This window comes from Suncus etruscus, chromosome 18 (assembly GCF_024139225.1).
Source record: "Suncus etruscus isolate mSunEtr1 chromosome 18, mSunEtr1.pri.cur, whole genome shotgun sequence".
In the NCBI taxonomy this organism is placed as follows: Eukaryota; Metazoa; Chordata; class Mammalia; order Eulipotyphla; family Soricidae; genus Suncus; species Suncus etruscus.
Window position 1 is genome coordinate 19620660 of NC_064865.1, and position 17236 is coordinate 19637895.

Sequence of the window (17236 nt, forward strand, 5' to 3'; positions counted from 1 at the left end):
TGTGGAGGTGGAGTGGAGGTTGAACAGGATGCTGAGAAGGTGGTGAGTAAATTCTTGATACTGTAGGAATAACTGTTTGTCTTGTTTGTATTGACAACTACCATACTACTGTACTGTATACAGGTAATAAATTTTCTTTATTCTCATTTAACAATAAATGTGTACTGTATTCTTTTTCATGGAAAAATAAGACATCCCCTGAAATTAATATCTAGTGCATCTTTGGGAGCAAAAATTAATATAAGTTACTGTCTTATTTTCTGGGAATCAGGGTAAAATTCTGACATTGGCAAGGCTATGTTCCCTTAGATCTCTGGGGCAATGATTGGTTCCATACATTACTTGGATTCTGGTGTCTGCCAGCATTCTTTGGTTTGTGGCTGTGTCTGCATGGTCTCTTCTCCTAGGTTGGCTTCACTCCTCTAATGACATTTATTACTAGAATTAGGGACCACTGGGTTATGTAAAATGCTCTCGTTAGCTCAGAATCATATTTTAATTGCATCTTCAGAAACTTGATTTTTTCCTAACAAAGACATATCTACAGGTGTAAGAAAGAGGATGTAGACATATTTCTTTGGAGGTGGTCATTAAGCCAGTGACCAAATTTTGAAGAGATTTTATGCAATGCTGTTAAATTTGTAGACCTACATTCCACAAATATCCTTTGTATTGAACAAATATTAAGCAAGCAGACATGAATATGCATGCGAATGTATGACGATTATGCACAAGTCAAACTCCCCATTTTTTAGGTTAGCAAGGACATTAAAGGAAGATCAGCAAATCTTGCACCAGGACTACTCATTGAGGTAGGAGCTATAGTTCTATTAAAAAAAGTTTGGTCCACACCCAACTGTGCTCAGGACTTATTCTTAGCTCTATACTTAGTAGTTACTTACTCCTTGCAGGGCCCTGGGGACTGGATGGTATGATTGGAATTAAATCCAGCTCAGCCATGTGGAAGGCAAGAAGAGCCTTACCTGCTACACTCTGACTTTGTGTTTGCTTTCCATACTGTCATCTTCATTAAGGATACACAGTTTTATTGAAGGGAAGGAAGAGTAGAAGTAGACTTAGAACTTCTGAACCCAACCCCTTCATAAGAGGTGTAATGTCCTGAAAAAAAATTAAAAAACACTCCTTTGGAAAATAAAAAGTTGAAAATATGGATGTTCATGATGGAGAAGAAGGCAGGAGAAGTTAAAATTGGAGAGACTGGACAGTGTGGGATAAAGATAAACCTCTCTGGGGCTTCTTGGGAATTAGAGAAGAGGGGTTACAGGGAAGTGATCAAAAAGTAGAGAATTCTTTTTTTTTCAAGATAGTGGGATTTATTTATTTTTGTCAGTAGTTTTTTAAGTATAATATTCAAAGCTGACCAATGTACAATATCAAGAATATACATTAATAGTGTCCATTTGAAAGACAAGTTAACAAAAACGTTTTTTAGAAATGTATCTTTTTTATATACATCTTTATTTGAACAGCTTGATTACAAATATGATTGTAGTTGGGTTTCAGTCATGCAAAGAACACCACCCTAAAAGTAGAGAATTCTTAAAGAAAATTGCAAATGAGATGGATTTGATCTCCTGTCAAGGGCAATAGGGGGAAGGATGTGGGTAAGTCAAGAGAACTCCATGCTTCTTTTAGTGCTCCAAACCACCCCTAACCCTCACAATATACACAAGTTTCAGGTGATGAGAACAGATAATGACCCAACACATATCTTGCATTTTAAAGTCTCTTTCTCTAAGAACCTCAAAGTAATGGTTGAGTTTTAGAAACATTTATCTTGCAGAATTAGCTACTGTTTTATTTTGAACTTGCAAGACCTTCGCTCACAAATGCCAGGGTTACCCTGGAAATTAATTTGAAGGTCTCCTGGCTCACTAGGGGACATTTTCCACTAGCCCATCAGCTGATCTTTCTTGGCAACATTGACCTCTGCACCCAAGGAACCTGGGAGGAGGTGTGCTGAAGGGCAGCTCCAGGAATTCTGAGCAGCCTATGAAAAGAGCTCATAGATTTAGACCAGAAAAGGCTCATGGCTATTAAAGGAAAAGGATGAGAGGAAAAACTAACATGTATTAGTTCTTCGTAGGCAGTTTGCCTACTTCTACCATTTAATCAAAGGTTCACTGCTTTGAAAGAGGAAAAAAAAAACTTATGAAGAATTAAGTTACATCATGGGTCTCAAATGTTTCAGTTGATCCTAATGGAGTAACTTTGCCTCTCCATGATCTGCTGGGTCAGGACCTCCACATTTCTCTGTCCTCCCAACCAAATTGCTGAAAGCATATTTTTAATTTATTTTTGTTTGTTCAGTTCTAGAACATTTCAGGACACTCTGGTCTGAGAGCCACTGTTGTCCTGGCCAGAGCATTTGTTATTCTCAGGTAGGTCTTTGTGTGCTTCCCCTCCCCCCTTAATTTGGGTAGGGGTGGGTTGGGTTGGGGGTGTACCAGTGATGTGCAGAAGCTGTTCCTGACACTGTGCTCAATCCTGGCAATGTGTGGGTTTTCTGTTTGTCCTCTCCCCACCACTCCCAGCTCTCTGAAAGAGCTTTGAAGAACAATTTATAGCCTTTGTTTGTTGCAGCTAATACCAACTCTAGATACTGGTCTATGCAAAACACCAAAAGCTGAAGTTTGGTGTCTGTATCCCCTACATCGGAATATATATGGACTCATTCCTTCACCAACTCTTGTGTAGTAAGTTCTACCATTAATTTGCTGAGAAAATGAATGGAGGCATGAATATATTCTTTTTCTAGTGCATCTCCTTGACATTTGGGTTTCGTTCCCCTCTTGGGCCAATGGGGCTCGACTTCAAGGCTAATGATGATGCATTTTTAATTTGTCTTTTTTAGAAGTAATCTCCAGGGAATCTAAGCAATGACCACAAGTGCAGAATTGAGAAAAATCACATTCACCCTGAATAATAAGAAAAAGAGATTTGAATATGGAAATGAATCTTTATGTATTGGATTTTTCATTTCCATATGAATCACTATACATATCTGCTTTTTGAGCAAAGAAATAAGAAATAGTTTGGGTAACTAGGCTTCTATAATGGAGGGAAGTGACAATTATTACCTTCAGTTGTATATTATTTCCATAACTATTGTTGGTGTATGACAGGGTTGGTTTTTAAGAATTAGTATATTGAGACACAGTAATGTATACTATTTTTAATTATAAAATACATGCATATAGTGCTTTAACATCATACCCACCAATATTCATTTGTCTCCAAAAATGTCTCATGATCTCTTCCCATTTGTTCCCCCATCCATCCCATATAATCTGTGCCCCCTATTCTTCTCTCATAAACTCAGTTGCATTTGGCCAATTGTTATTCCCTTACTATGTTTCTTTATATTGCACATATGAGAAATATTCTATATTTACTCTTTTCTTCTGACTGACCTCATTGAGCAAGGTACATTCGTTTCATCCACAAGTTGTACGATTTATCTATTCATATAACCAAGTAGTATTTTATTGTGTATATTATTGTGTATTTATATCACAATTTCTTAATCCACTTATCTCTTTATGAGCATTTGGGTTATTTCCAGATCCTGGTTATGTGAATAGTGTGGCAATGAACAGAGGAGAACAAATTTCTCTTTGAAATGCTGTTTTGGACCCTTGGGGTAGATGTTAAGAAATCAGAGTGCTGGAAATAACAAATCAAATATAATTTAGACGGAGTGCTAAAGTCCCTCAAACAGTTAAAATAATTCTACAGGGATTAATATGGAAGGCTTCTCTTCCACCAACTCTAAAATATACTATAATATGACGGCAATCAAGAAAGTGTGGTACAGAAAGACTCTTTGACTAATAGAATAGAATTGAGAGATCGAGACAGATCTCTGGTTCATAGACAGCTAATTTTGGACAAAGGAACTAGATATATTAAGTTGAGCAAGGCAAGCCTCTTCAACAAATATTGCTAGGAAAACTGGTTAACTCTATGTAAATAGAAAGAAAAAGAGCCCAAGCTCCCTATCTTATAATGTACACTAAAGTCAAAATAAGACAGTGCCCCTCATGAAATTGAAACCAGAATCATCATCAATCACTCAATGCCATTGTCCACACAAATAGAAGCAAAAATAAACAAACGAGACTGCATTAAATTAAATAAAGATGGTTCAGAGGTTGATCTTTAAGAATGACAACCCAGGGCCAGAGAGATAGCACAACAGTGTTTGCCTTGCAAGCAGCCAATCCAGGACCAAATTGGTTCGAATTCCGGCATCCCATATGGCTCCCGTGCCTGTCAGGAGCTATTTCTGAGCAGACAGCCAGGAGTAACCCCTGAGCAATGCCGGGTGTGGCCCAAAAACAAAAACAAACAAACAAAAAAGAACGACAATCCATTGGTTTTGCCGCTAGCATGCAATCCATGTTCTAAACCAAAGACATGGTATTTTTCCTGGAAATGTTTCCCCTCTAGTATCCTCAGTCTCTATGATGGCATCCAACCCCTTCATTATATAAACCATATATTGAGTAGTGGCAGAGGTCATATTCAATACTTCACTTAACATTCAATCTCCAAGAAAGGATATCTGGTTGAGGTTAAGTCTCTGCTTCCCACCTGCCAGCCTTAGGGTCATACATCACAATAAATATCAGAGTTGGAACCTTAAAAATGGGTATTTTCCTCCATAATACCTGAATCCTGCATTCCAGTCCTGTTAATGGAAGGAAGGCTGAGATCTACATTAGATTGGGGTCTTTAACAGCTCCATTCATAGGGTGAGGCAATGACTCCCTAAGTCTGTTTGGTTGAGAAGGAAGAAAGCCTGGGATTTAGAAATCCACAATGGATGCCCACAAAGGGTGACATGGATAATCTTCACATGAATAATTGATAGTTGACTGGAGCATCATCAATTAGTCATGGAGGCCAGTGTCATCTGGTAAGAATGTGACTTCCTGAAGGTGCAGCCTTTTTTCATTTATATCATAATTTTTTAAAAGTCAAAAATAATGTGGGGGCTCCAAAAATTGAAAATTGATTAATAAAGTCTATTAGGTTCCAGAGTGACCCAAGAAGAGAAACTGGTATTCAGTAAACCCATTTGCTCTCATTAATAAAACAACCTTCTCCATATTAAAGTTATAGTAGATAGAGGAGCAAAAGGATCTATTAGTGTGGTCCAGCTGGGGACCTCTAAGATCATGCCTTCCTTCACGGAGCTCATGAATAATAAAATAAATCGGCATGACACCGGGGAATAAGCTATAAAGTGTCACAAAATGCCAGGAACAAAATCCATCCAAAGTGCTCTTTTTCTTTCCTAGGAAAAACCTAAAAGAACTTTTCTGATTACCTGACAGTCCATTTAATCCCCAGGAAACATTCCTTTGTTATAGTTTCAAGGAGAATTACTTGAAATAATCCTTTGTACAATGTGCCTGGTTCTATTTTAGTTTTAAATCGTGTCCCCTTTCTTTGTGAATTTGTTAAAAAAAAAAAAGACACCTAATCAATGCCCAAGTGGAAGTGGTATGGCCAAGACTGAGTTTCTTTCTCTCCAGGATGGTTACCTTTTGTGTCAAGGCCCTTTTCAAAGAGACTTGAAAGACTTTAGGAACTGAGAAAGAATAATAATACCAAAAAGATCCTGAATGTTATAATTAAACTGAACAGACGTAACCATCTCTCTTGAGCATTATTGAAGAGGAGCAGCTCTTTCTTTGATTGACCCTATGCACTCGGGCTCACAGTGACCCAGATTTTAGGACCTGGGGGTATTTTCCTGCTAGGAAGATTCAGAGCTTTGGGTCATGGAGACTCACAGGCTTGACAGTTGTCAGGAGCTGTGTCAGTCATTGATGGGTTGAAAAGTGGGGATTGAAAAAGGAAAAGCAAGGCCAGGAAACAAGTCTAGTCTCTTGCATGCATGCTCTTATAGTGGCTTGGAAATGCATCAAAGTCACAAAAATAGGGGGGAAAATCAAGAAGGTATTTTATTTGGGCGGGATATATTAGGGTATACATGAATTTGGTGATCAAGGCTAGTCTCTTTGGGTATGTTTTTTCATGCCCTTTTCAATTCTAGGTAAATACCATTGGCAGGTTTTTATTCACCAGGAGTTAATTCAAGCAGGAGTTAATCTCTTTTTCTGATTTAAATATTTTCTTATGCTCCTTGACTTCTTTTCTTTTGCTCTTCTGGGGGAAGAGGTGAGGCTCGGAGAAGATCATAATTTTCTATCACAATTCTGCCATTTCCCAAAACTCATTCCATCCACTGGTGCCAACCAAATTCAAAATGAATTAATAGTTAACACAGAGGCAATAATTCAGTTCACTGCATGGGCTCTGTATTATTTCATCTTTCAAAAACATTATTTTTTTCTTCTTCAGAGACAGACTTGCTTTTTGATCTTTATTTTTTAATTTTATTTTAATAATGGTTTTATTTAAGCACCATGTTTACAAACATTTTGTAGTTGGGTTTTAGTTATAAAAATGAACACCCCCCTTCACCAGTGCAACAATCCCACCACCAATGCTCCCATCTTCCTCCTCCCCCACCCCCTGCTTGTATTTGAGACAGGCATTCTATTTTTCTCACTCACTACCATTATCATGATAGTTGTAAATGTAGTTATTTCTCTAACTGCACTCACCACTCTTTGTGGTAAGCTTCATATCCTTGGCTGGTTCTTCCAGTCCTCATCTCTATTGTCTCTGGGTGTTATTACAGTAATGTTTTTTATTTTTCTTAAATCCCATAGATGAGTGAGACTATTCTGTGTCTATCTCTCTTTCTTGGATTTATTTCACTCAGCATTATAGTTTCCATGTCTATCCATGTATAGGAAAATTTCATGACTTCATTTCTCCTGATGGCTGCATAGTATTCCATGTATCACTGTTTCTTTAGCTACTCATTTGTTGTTGGGCAACTGGGTTGTTTCCAGATTCAGGCTATTGTAAATAGTGCTGCAATAAATATAGATGTGCAGAAGGCCTTTTTTTGTGTTGTGCTTTTGTTTTCTAGTGTATATCCCTAGGAGTGGTATAGATAGATCATATGGAAGCTCAATTTCCAGGTTTTTGAGCAATCTCCGTATTGTTTTCCATAAAGGCTGGATTAGATGGCATTCCCACTAGCAGTGCATGAGAGTTCCTTTTTCCTCACATCCCCACTAGCACTGATTGCTCTTGTTCTTTGTTATGTGTGCCATTCTCTGTGGCGTGAGATCATACCTCATTGTTGTTTTCATATACATCTCCCTGAGGATTAGTGACATGGAACATTTTTTTCATGTGTCTTTCCATCCTTTGTATTTCTACTTTAAGGAAGTGCCAACTCATTTCTTCACCCCATTTTTGGATGGGGTTATATGTTTTTTTCTGACATTACCATGTATATCTTAGATATAATAACATAAGGTTAAGCCACAGACTGATTTCTTTTAAAAGAATGGAAGTGGTTCTAATGATTCAGAGATAGCTAGTTTCAAAGAAGATTCATTAAAAAATTGAAATGGAAACTTTGTTCATGTTCCCTTGTTCACTTTTTTTTAATATAATTTTTATTTTGATCATAGTGGCTTACATATTGTTGACACTATTTTAGGTACATATTTACATAAAATCAGGGGGGCTTCCCATCCCCAAATTGTCCTCCCTAACCCTCCGTTTTTGTCCTACCTCCCATTACCTCTTCCCTCACCCTCAGGGCGGCTAGAATGTATGGTCCCCTCTGTATCTAACCTACTACTTAGTAGTCTTGCATCAGTTTGGTCTTGCTGCCTCCCTTATTTCCCCCTGTAAGTGGGGGCAGGGCTAGCTAGTTCGAGTTACGTGGTTTTGCCTGAAAAAGAGAAAGTAAATAAACTGGGGTAAGGGTCTAATACCCCGAAAATGGGTAGAATCCTTCTAGAGGTTCTCATCATCAATTTGGGAAGTGAATGAGAATAAGAAGGTGAAACACTCCACCAGTACCAAAAGAAGTGTCAAATATCCAGTGAGGACTCCGGTTATATCGATAGGCACCACAAAAAACAGATTAAAAATAATAATAATAATTGTTCACTTTTTTGGGGGTTTCTTCCATTTATTTTATTGGCACTTTCTTTTCTCTCCTTTACTTTAAGTTAGGGGAACATGGTAGATTCCATGGCTGCATTTTAAAACAAATGTTCAGTTCAAAATAATATCCAATTTGGCCATAACTAGAGCATGGCAGAAATAACAAGAGGTAGTTAATGTGGGATGAACTAGATGCTGTGTCAAGTTGCCCGCACATTATCTCTGTGTCTTTGAGAGAGCTTCACTTGCAGAAATGGCTCTTGACAAAGTTAAGTGGCCCTATATATTGTTTGGGAAATTGGCCTTATTTTGTGGGCTTCTTGTTCCCATAATGGAACCCATGAGCAGTAGATAATTGTAGCGGCCTCATCTCTCAAATAATATTAGAAGTCAACAGCTATAATCTGAGCCACTTGCTTTACACAGCTTTTCTCTGTATTTTCTGTTCAAATTGTCAGTTGTTAACGGTAAGTGTCTCCATTCCCTGTGGTTGATAGAAGCAAAGAGATTTAAGTAAATCAGGAGGTGAGCCTTGTGCGGGGGTTTGGGCTCTGCTCTGTAGCCAACTTCCCACAGCAGATGATAACAGCTCCCTGAATAAGCAGAAATCATGGTTCTTTGTGTTGCCGTCTATGTTACTATTACTGGTGCAGAGGCTGTGAGAAAGGGGCGTTTTCCCGAGATAGTCTGGGCAGTTAAAAACTGCCTAGGAGAGGGTCAGAAAGGGGCCTCTCATTACCGGAGGTTCAACCTGCCGGGCGTCTCAGCGTTCTGACCTACTTTTGTTCAGCTTTCATACCCCTGTACTAAAAGCAAAGTCGCCCCAAAATAGAGGTGTCTAAACTTGGTGTGCGAACTTCAGTTTCTACTATATTATCCCATATGTCATTTGCAGCACAGAGTATTTTTTTTTATAACAGAAAGGTAAATGCTGGTTTTGTGAAAATGGTCATTATAACCATCATTGGGTTGTTGGCTCTATCCAAAGAAAAATCAGAAAAGTAGAAAAGAAAGTAAAATCTCGAATGCACATCATAGATTAGTAGACACTAATGAACACATATTAACTATTATAAACAGTATATTTGAAAATTGTAGGATTTATGTATATGTTCTCATTTATAGATCCTATTTATCTAGTGAGTAGTGTTGTATGTTTTCCCACTTAATAGCCCATAAATAGTCATTTATTGCACCTTGTTTGATGGCAGCATTCTATCCAAAGATATACATTTAGATTTCAAATTTTTACCAAGCTTTATTATAAACAAGGATGTAGTGAATATCCTTGTAGCTAATATGTTACTGACATCTATGATAACTTCTTTATCTGAAATTACTAGAAAGATCACGAATGAATTAGACAGTGGAAACAAAAAAAAGGCAAACTAATTTTATGACTATGAATACTACTTGAGAAATCTGAACTTTTTATCAGCTTGGTGCATATTTGTAGATATTTATAATCATAGAATGGCTTATGGAAGAATTGAGTGTCAGGCCAAGGAATTATGTCAATCCCTGTTTAGTCAGAAATCTAGAGCAGATAATGGGGGCTTTGGGGACTGGGTAAAAGTGTGACCAATGACACAGAATGATACCCAGGTACTAAAACAAACAGTTTGGCCCAGTTAGTGACGAACTAATGAATGCCCTTTCAGTTAGGTGGTCCCTGCTGTTTCAACCCAACAACTCTTTTCTCCGAACCACTGAAGTTAAATTTCTGCCACTCACTGCAGCATTGAAACTATTGTTCTGTGGATTTGTTTGTCATTATTTCTTTCCAATGGGATTGCAAATTCTTGAGGTCAAGAAATGATTCCAGACCTTCAGGGGGCCCTGGTGGTCAAAGCAGAGAGGGCAAATAGCTGCTCTGAAGTAAAGATCCCCTTCTCAGCTTCCTGAAAGATAATAGTTTTATTGCTATCATTTTATCTCTCTTCCACACATTATTATGAGAGCAACATAGGATTAGTACATATACACTCCAGGCACATATTTTCACATTTTTAGTTAAAGGAATACATTTTTGGCCATATTATAAAGATGACAAGGGACACAGAATTATATACCGACATCTGCACATACTTCATTATGCACCTCCCTAGAAGCATAGTTTCTCTCATCGCCATACTATTGGTCACTTTTTCCTCCTCTCCCCATTTCCCTGCCTACTTTACTTTTCCCTTCTAGTAGCCATTATTTTGATCTCAAAGTCTAAGATTTTGTTTTGTTTTGCTTGGTAATTTTTTAAATTGATTATATGTGAATGAAATCATCTAGTTTTATACTTCTTGGGGTAATTAAATCTTATTTGTCATAATACTTTCTTGCTACACTTATGTTTTTGCATTGGTAGATTTAAAAAAATAGCTAAGAAGTTGTTCATTGGCATACAAATTTCTGAAAAAATACCAAGAGACTGATTTAAACATTAAAGACAAAAGATCAAAGCAGTGATTTTATTTCCAAATTTTAACATCATAATTTGAGAACATTTGAATCCACTGACACTAAGTTCTGAACAGGACACCATTTTGTAAAGGGCTCCACGTTACAAACTTCTTAGGCTTCTTTTTTCTCAAGCCTAAATTACCATTTAATACAGACCCAAGACCTCTGGCTATACCAGATAGCCTATCTGGAGAGGACACGAGGGAATGGTAGGGAGGTACCTTAGACAGCAGCCAATCATTTTAAATATCAATATAAACTATAACCTCCTCATTTCCTCCCTATATAATCTGACTTGTGACCCTAGATAGGGTTACCTCTTTCTAGAGATGACCCTGACCAGTCAGCTTGGGGCTTGTTGGTAGATGAAATAAAGTCTTGCTTGTCTTTATTTCAATTATTCAATTTTGCCCCTCAGCTTGAGACCCTAATACTTGACTGTTAAGTCAGTGAAACTCCTGGTTTTCTGGGTAATTCTCAGAGACTAGGGAGAGAAAGTCAGTCTATTTATGGGGCCCTTTTCTAGTAAGAGTGGACAATAATTTATTCTTTGTGATCACTTCTAGAATTTGTTTCATGAAACTCACCCAACTATGCACAAAATTAGGCTAATATTCAAGGCAAAGATATTTGTTGTAAGTGATAGTTTCTAAGTTGTGTGTGTATAGGGAAAAGCTCTAACCCAGCAATAGCTGTGCCTTTCAACCTTTACAGCAAAATCATCTTTCTGTTTAACGGAGAACTCTGGCTCTCTGTACATTACTGGATAAAGACACAGAGTCAGGACCAAGAGTCCTTTCCTACACAGAGCCAACATTTCAGCTACAATGCCCTGAGACACAGCTATGTGTGCTCATGATGTGGATCATTTTTCATATGCAGTGTTTTACCACCCCAAAATGTTTACATAGTTTAATAGTTGAGCATGACCCAAACGTTAATTATACAAAGGTGGATGAAGAATGACCAGTTATCCCCAAGAAATTTGCCAGGTGGTGCTCACTAATGCATGCTGCTTTAAAAATAAACTCCAAATAGTGGAATCCTAAAGTGCTGCAGCCATGTTTGAAACTGGTGAAAAATAGATTGAGCTCCTGAGAGGGAAAGCTGTGCATTACTGACCTGGAATTGGAAAGGATCTACTGATAGTTTAAATCATGTTCAGGGTAAAGGGAAGCTGTGACTAGGATTATAAGAATCCTTCTTTACCTGGATAATACATAAAGGGAGATGAAATGAGGACTATATTTGACCACCAGAGTCACTGGGAGTGTATCATTCTCTAGAATATATCTGAATTGTTAAGAGAACAGTAAGACCATTTGCTTCTTTATGTCAACTGCTGTAACTTTTAACTTTGTAGATTTTTGTAACTGTTAGACATGATTAAAACTCAGTTTGTTTGGAAATGCTGCTGTTAATTTACTAGCTTCTGAGAAATTTGGTAGAAGGGGTAACACATTCACACAAATAAAGATAGAAACTGTTGATTCAGGAATGACTCCAACATCTGTTATTATATTCACACAACCTTACTGCAAGGTGCTTGTAATTAATCTCATTTTACAGATGAATAAACAGAGGCCCAGAGAAGTTAAGTGAAAAAGCTAATAAGTGGTAGAGGTGTGAATCAAACACAGGTTAATTTGATCTCCAAGCCAATGTGCAAATCACTCTTTTACACCAAAGGCTTTTCCAGAACTTGAACCATGTTTCTGAAATAGAAAGTTATCTGGTCTGTAGGGCTTAAACAAGACTGTGTTGATTAAAAGATAGTAACATTTAATTCCATTTATTTCATTCTCCTTTAAAGGAAAGAAAACTATATGCATATGACACAGATTGCTTTGCCCTTTGTACATCTATTTTGTGTGTGAAGGTTTATAGCAATTTATTGACTTTACTCATTATCTACATTTTATGCACCTAATGATACTTATTTGCATGCTTAGTGACCTCCTTTAAAAATTTTGCAATAAGAATGCTGCTCAAAAAGCTCATTTGTGCAGCTTCTCATTGGTAAAATGCCTTCAGTGACCAAGCTAAAGCCATATATACTCATTTACGTGAATGCTATTCTTGCAATTACTGTTGGAGTGACAGTTTCTCTGAGGTACTTGAATGATGCAACTTGTTCAAGTTTAATGCCATCTATTATGAACTCTGCTGCATGCTGTTAATAGCTGGAAGGCATTGATTTTGTTTCCTGCTCTCTTATCTCAAGCCCATACATTTTGCTTGCATTATTGACTGGTCTGATCATTTCATGCACCATCTCTTTAGAAGATGTATAAATCAATGTCAGCCATGAAACTTAAGTTGTTTATTAGGCTGCCATGGAGGTTTACACCTTCATGAATATCATCTAATGTGGTTGGTGTCAGATGTTTCCAACAATCGTTGACCAGGTCTGAAGGAAGAGTACAGACTTGGAACATGTCACCCCTGGAGTAGGAAAGTTCATTCAATTATTTATTTGGGTCACATGTTCTACTTGACTGGATGCACTCTTTAATGATGTTAATTAACTTCTTCAGGGTGTTAAATTACTTTAGAACTGCTATGATTATAGCATGACATAAATTGGACTCTCTCTCTTCTAAGAGATACATTTGAGTTTTGCACACCAAAAGGATATTTGGTACTGAATTAGTGCAAATGAAACAGCATTGCTAACATTTGAGCATAGTTGATAGAAGACTCATACAGACTTTAGATCAATTTCACACTTAAATCACAGAGTCAAAAAACAAGTGCAGATGCCCTAAAGCCTGTCCATCATTTTATACCATTACCAAGTTCTTTACCCAGTACTCAAAGAGCATCAAATTGCACCTCTAATTCAATAAGTGCCCTGCAAAATCCATTCATAAAGTCCAGCTTCTGAATGCTTGCTCCCTGTGTTTAATGCAGATTTTGAAATACTTTAGGTTTTATTTTCTTTTCTAATTTTTTTAAAAAATGCTTTTGATTCTTATTTCTTGCTGAGGAATTTTTCAGAGTCTTTTTAAAGATGGATGTCAATATTCATCCTGGCAATGGCAGCAAAAACCGCATTCCTTAAAGCTAATTTTCAGTATAACTGTGGCTTTAATAATATTAGGCGACTGGATCTTGTACATGCATGGTGGAAGAAATGTTTGGGAAAGCCTCCTTAGCGATTTGTCACCTGAACCTGGTTATAATCTTAAAACCCCACTCACTACTTAACAATGAAAGAAAATGGTCACCCAAAAATTGCTCTTAACAATGGATTCAGCTGTAAATAACTTTATAAGTCATGATAAACATTTGAAAAATAAAAGTATTACTTATCTACCAATTGCTTCAATTTATAATTAAATATACATTCAAGAAAAAGTATTTTAATGCCCTGTAAAGGCTTGAAATGTTTGCTTCTCATAATATATTAATCATGAGATCAGTTATTTAGAATTAGGTTCTTCATAAAAGTAAGGATTTAGAGATGAAACCATTCTAGATTAATTTAGGTTTTAAATCCAGCTATATGACCTAGGAAAGAAAAGATAGGAAGGGAGTGGAAGGAGAAAAAGAGGATGGAAAGAAAGGGGAAAGGAAGAGAATGAAGTCAAGAGAAGACGGGGAATGAGTGAGAATGGAGGCCATGCTTGGAGCTGTGCTGTCTCCAACCAAGGAGAATCTGGGCTTGCTGCCAGCGACCAGAATCTGGAAAAGTGCTGTGGATCCTAGTGGATCCTCCAGAAGTGGTCAACCATCTGATACTCTGATTTGGAAATTAGGATTTGCCAGTGTGTGAGAATAAATTTCAGTGGATCAGCTGCTAAGTCTGTGATACTTGGTTATAACAGCGTTAGGCCATGAACACATGCTCCCAGTCACTTAAATTCTGTTTTTTTTTTTTTTTTTTTAATAATTGTTTTGGGGCAGGCGCTTAGGGGGAGGGGGAGGAGGGAAGCCGCGTAAGATGGAAGACAAGGAGGTCGCTGAGAGCTGGAAGGAGGCGGCAGACAGTGGGGAAATCCAAATCTCCCAAAGTGCCCATGGGATTCAGGACAGTAGATTTCCCACGGGCCCGCCTCCACAGATCCGCTTCCTCAAGAAGCCCACCAGCAAGGTGTGGTCAGCAGCCAGGTCCACCAGCAGGACCACCCTACCTGGCAAGTCCTTACTTAGCACAACATCAGGCAGAGTACCGGAGGCCTGGGCAGCGTCAGTCCTGAGGAGAAACCTATGCAGGTCAGGCCAATCAAATCTCACAACCTGAAGACAGAAAGCTGCCCAATAATTTGAACAGACAGCCATTGGGTCCTGATGGGTCAGAAGGCTTCACACACTGCAGATAAAAGTGGACAAGAAAGGATGCCACTGCTGCCACTGCCTTTTGGGTGATCCACCAAGGATTGCACTGCCGTGGCAGACAGCTGGACTTGAGCAGGAGGAACCACCTGACTTACTTCCACTGTGATCCCTTCTGCTCTGTCCATTGTGACCTTGAACCCCATTCACTGTGACCGCCTCCCATCTTCCCCTTCCCATTGTGATTGTCATGTCTACAAGGGCTGTCCCAAGTCAATGGAAAGGAAAATGGTTGGTGGGGTGAAGGGAGTTGAGGGTTGGAAGGACCCATCAAGGACTTAAAGTAGAAAGTCAGAAAGTGACATTTGGCCACGTGGGGTAAAAAGCACCAGCAATAACAATTTATCATGCTCATTAATTTGGGATATCAGAACACAATTGACAACATCCACTTACCTACCTACCCCCAAGTGCATGTCTTCACTTAGAAGCAAGTCCTATTTGAAAAAAAAATTCTTTCCTCTTTTTTTCTACTTCCTATTTTTGTTTGTTTATACAAATATCTGATTTGCAAGGAAATGTGCATGGGAGGGAATTTAGCAATTTAATGACTTTTCAATTGAGAAAGGGTAGTTTGATAGTTTACTTGGAAATGTTTCTGAGAAAGTCACTAGAAAGTCACCCCTCAGGGTAGTTCTCTACTAGCCAGGCTTTGCTCCTTCTGGAAACATGGAGTGGACACACTCCTGGGCTTTGGACAAGCGAGACTTGTTCGCAGTATTTTACTGTCATTGTGGTAAGACTGGGAGAGTCAGGCTTCAGGTCTATGAGCCTTCTTCTGCCTTGTGTGGTCAGAAAGTTGGGGGGATGGAGAACGTTTCTACCCCCACAAAGCTTTTGAACTCTCACTATGGAGCACTAGTTCTATTGATGGCATCAGCTTGGAAGCTGCTCCTGGCATATTTCCTTATGAAATCACTACGTTGGGAGCAGACCATGCTTAGCAGTCAGATGGAAGAAAGCTGTTCTTTGCAAGAATGTGTGGGGACAAACTGGTTTCTCTCTGAGGCCTTGGCTATCCTTGACCCCCTTTCCAGTGAAGGCCTGGAATGAAGGCAGTTTGCCCTCTGTCTCAGGAGCTGAAGTCCTTCTTTGGTTCCCTGAATTGGAGAGGCTAAGTGGCCAGCTGCTTTGAATGCACTGTGTGTGCATGATCTAGCTCCTCTCAGGCTTTCTGATCTCTTCCATTGCACTAGACCTTAGCCTTCAGCCAGCCAGCCTGATCTCCTTCCTAATTTGTGGTTGAGTTCTGGAGTGGTTGGTGTGGTGATTTACAGTTATGGCAGTTCCCAGTGTACAAGGAGGCAAGCTGAATTTTGTGGGCTATTTTTGACTCTCAGTCCTGCCCTGTAGGGATGTAGTCACAGTCCAGTTAGCCATGTCCCTTTACATCTTCCCCGCCATAGGAAGGGCCAGGTACTGGCAGAGTGAGCAACTAGTACCCTATATAACCTTTACTGCTAGGAGAGGCTTTGTATGCAAATCTGGATAGAGCATCAGTCATTATGAACCCACAGGGTTGCAATTGTGCCCACAGGCTATTTTGAGGGGGCATTTCCTCTAGGAACAGGCCAGGGGGAGGTTGACTGATGTCTTCTCATCCCACTGCCCTCTGTTATGTCTAGCTCAAGGAAAGTCTGTCCTTGGCTGGAAAGAAGGTGAAAGTGGTAGACCAGATGAGAGTCCAGCAGTGTGAGTGCTCAGCCCTTGGCACCACCTGTTCTCGCTCCTCTTCTGGCAGAGCCAAAGGGAAGGCTGGGTGTCTACACTGAGGATGTAGTGGAGATCGGTGATGCCGCCTTCCTGCGGCCAAACATGGGACTCTGCCCACTGTGTGCCTGTCACTACCCACCAGCAGTAATACCCTAGGCCTCCCAGATGGAGAGGTGCCAAGCAAAATAAAAGAAAGAAAAATTAAAAAAAATAATTGTTTTGGTGTTTGGGTCACATCTGGTGACACTCAAGACTTACCCATAGCTCTGCACTCAGCAATCACTGCTGGTGGAGCTCAAGGGAACCATATAGGGAACTATTGATGGACCTTATTTGGCCACGTGCAAGGCTTGTCCTATTTGCTGTATTATCTCTCCAACACTCCAATCTAATTCTGATAGACTGATACCTCTTTTAGGGTTTTGTTATAAATCCACTTCTATCTGCTGAGACTTGTCAAGTCCCCAAGGTTCAACTTGCAGATTCTGCATTTGCTTGGTTCTAATACGTCACTATTGTCTGGAGGTCCTGAGCATATCCTGTCTGTCCATGCTTTATATTATACTCCTCAGATTGTCTCCAGGCATTGAGACTTCTTAGCATTAAATATGTTCCAGTGCTTAGTACTTTACCCTGGTTATGTTTCAGAATATGTAGA

General features: G+C 39.0%; 1 pseudogene; it reads left to right on the plus strand.

Annotated features, from left to right (window-relative positions):
• The first annotated feature begins 14473 nt into the window (after nt 1–14473).
• Nucleotides 14474–14852, plus strand: LOC125996511 (SUZ domain-containing protein 1-like; annotated as a pseudogene).
• The last annotated feature ends 2384 nt before the right edge of the window (nt 14853–17236 follow it).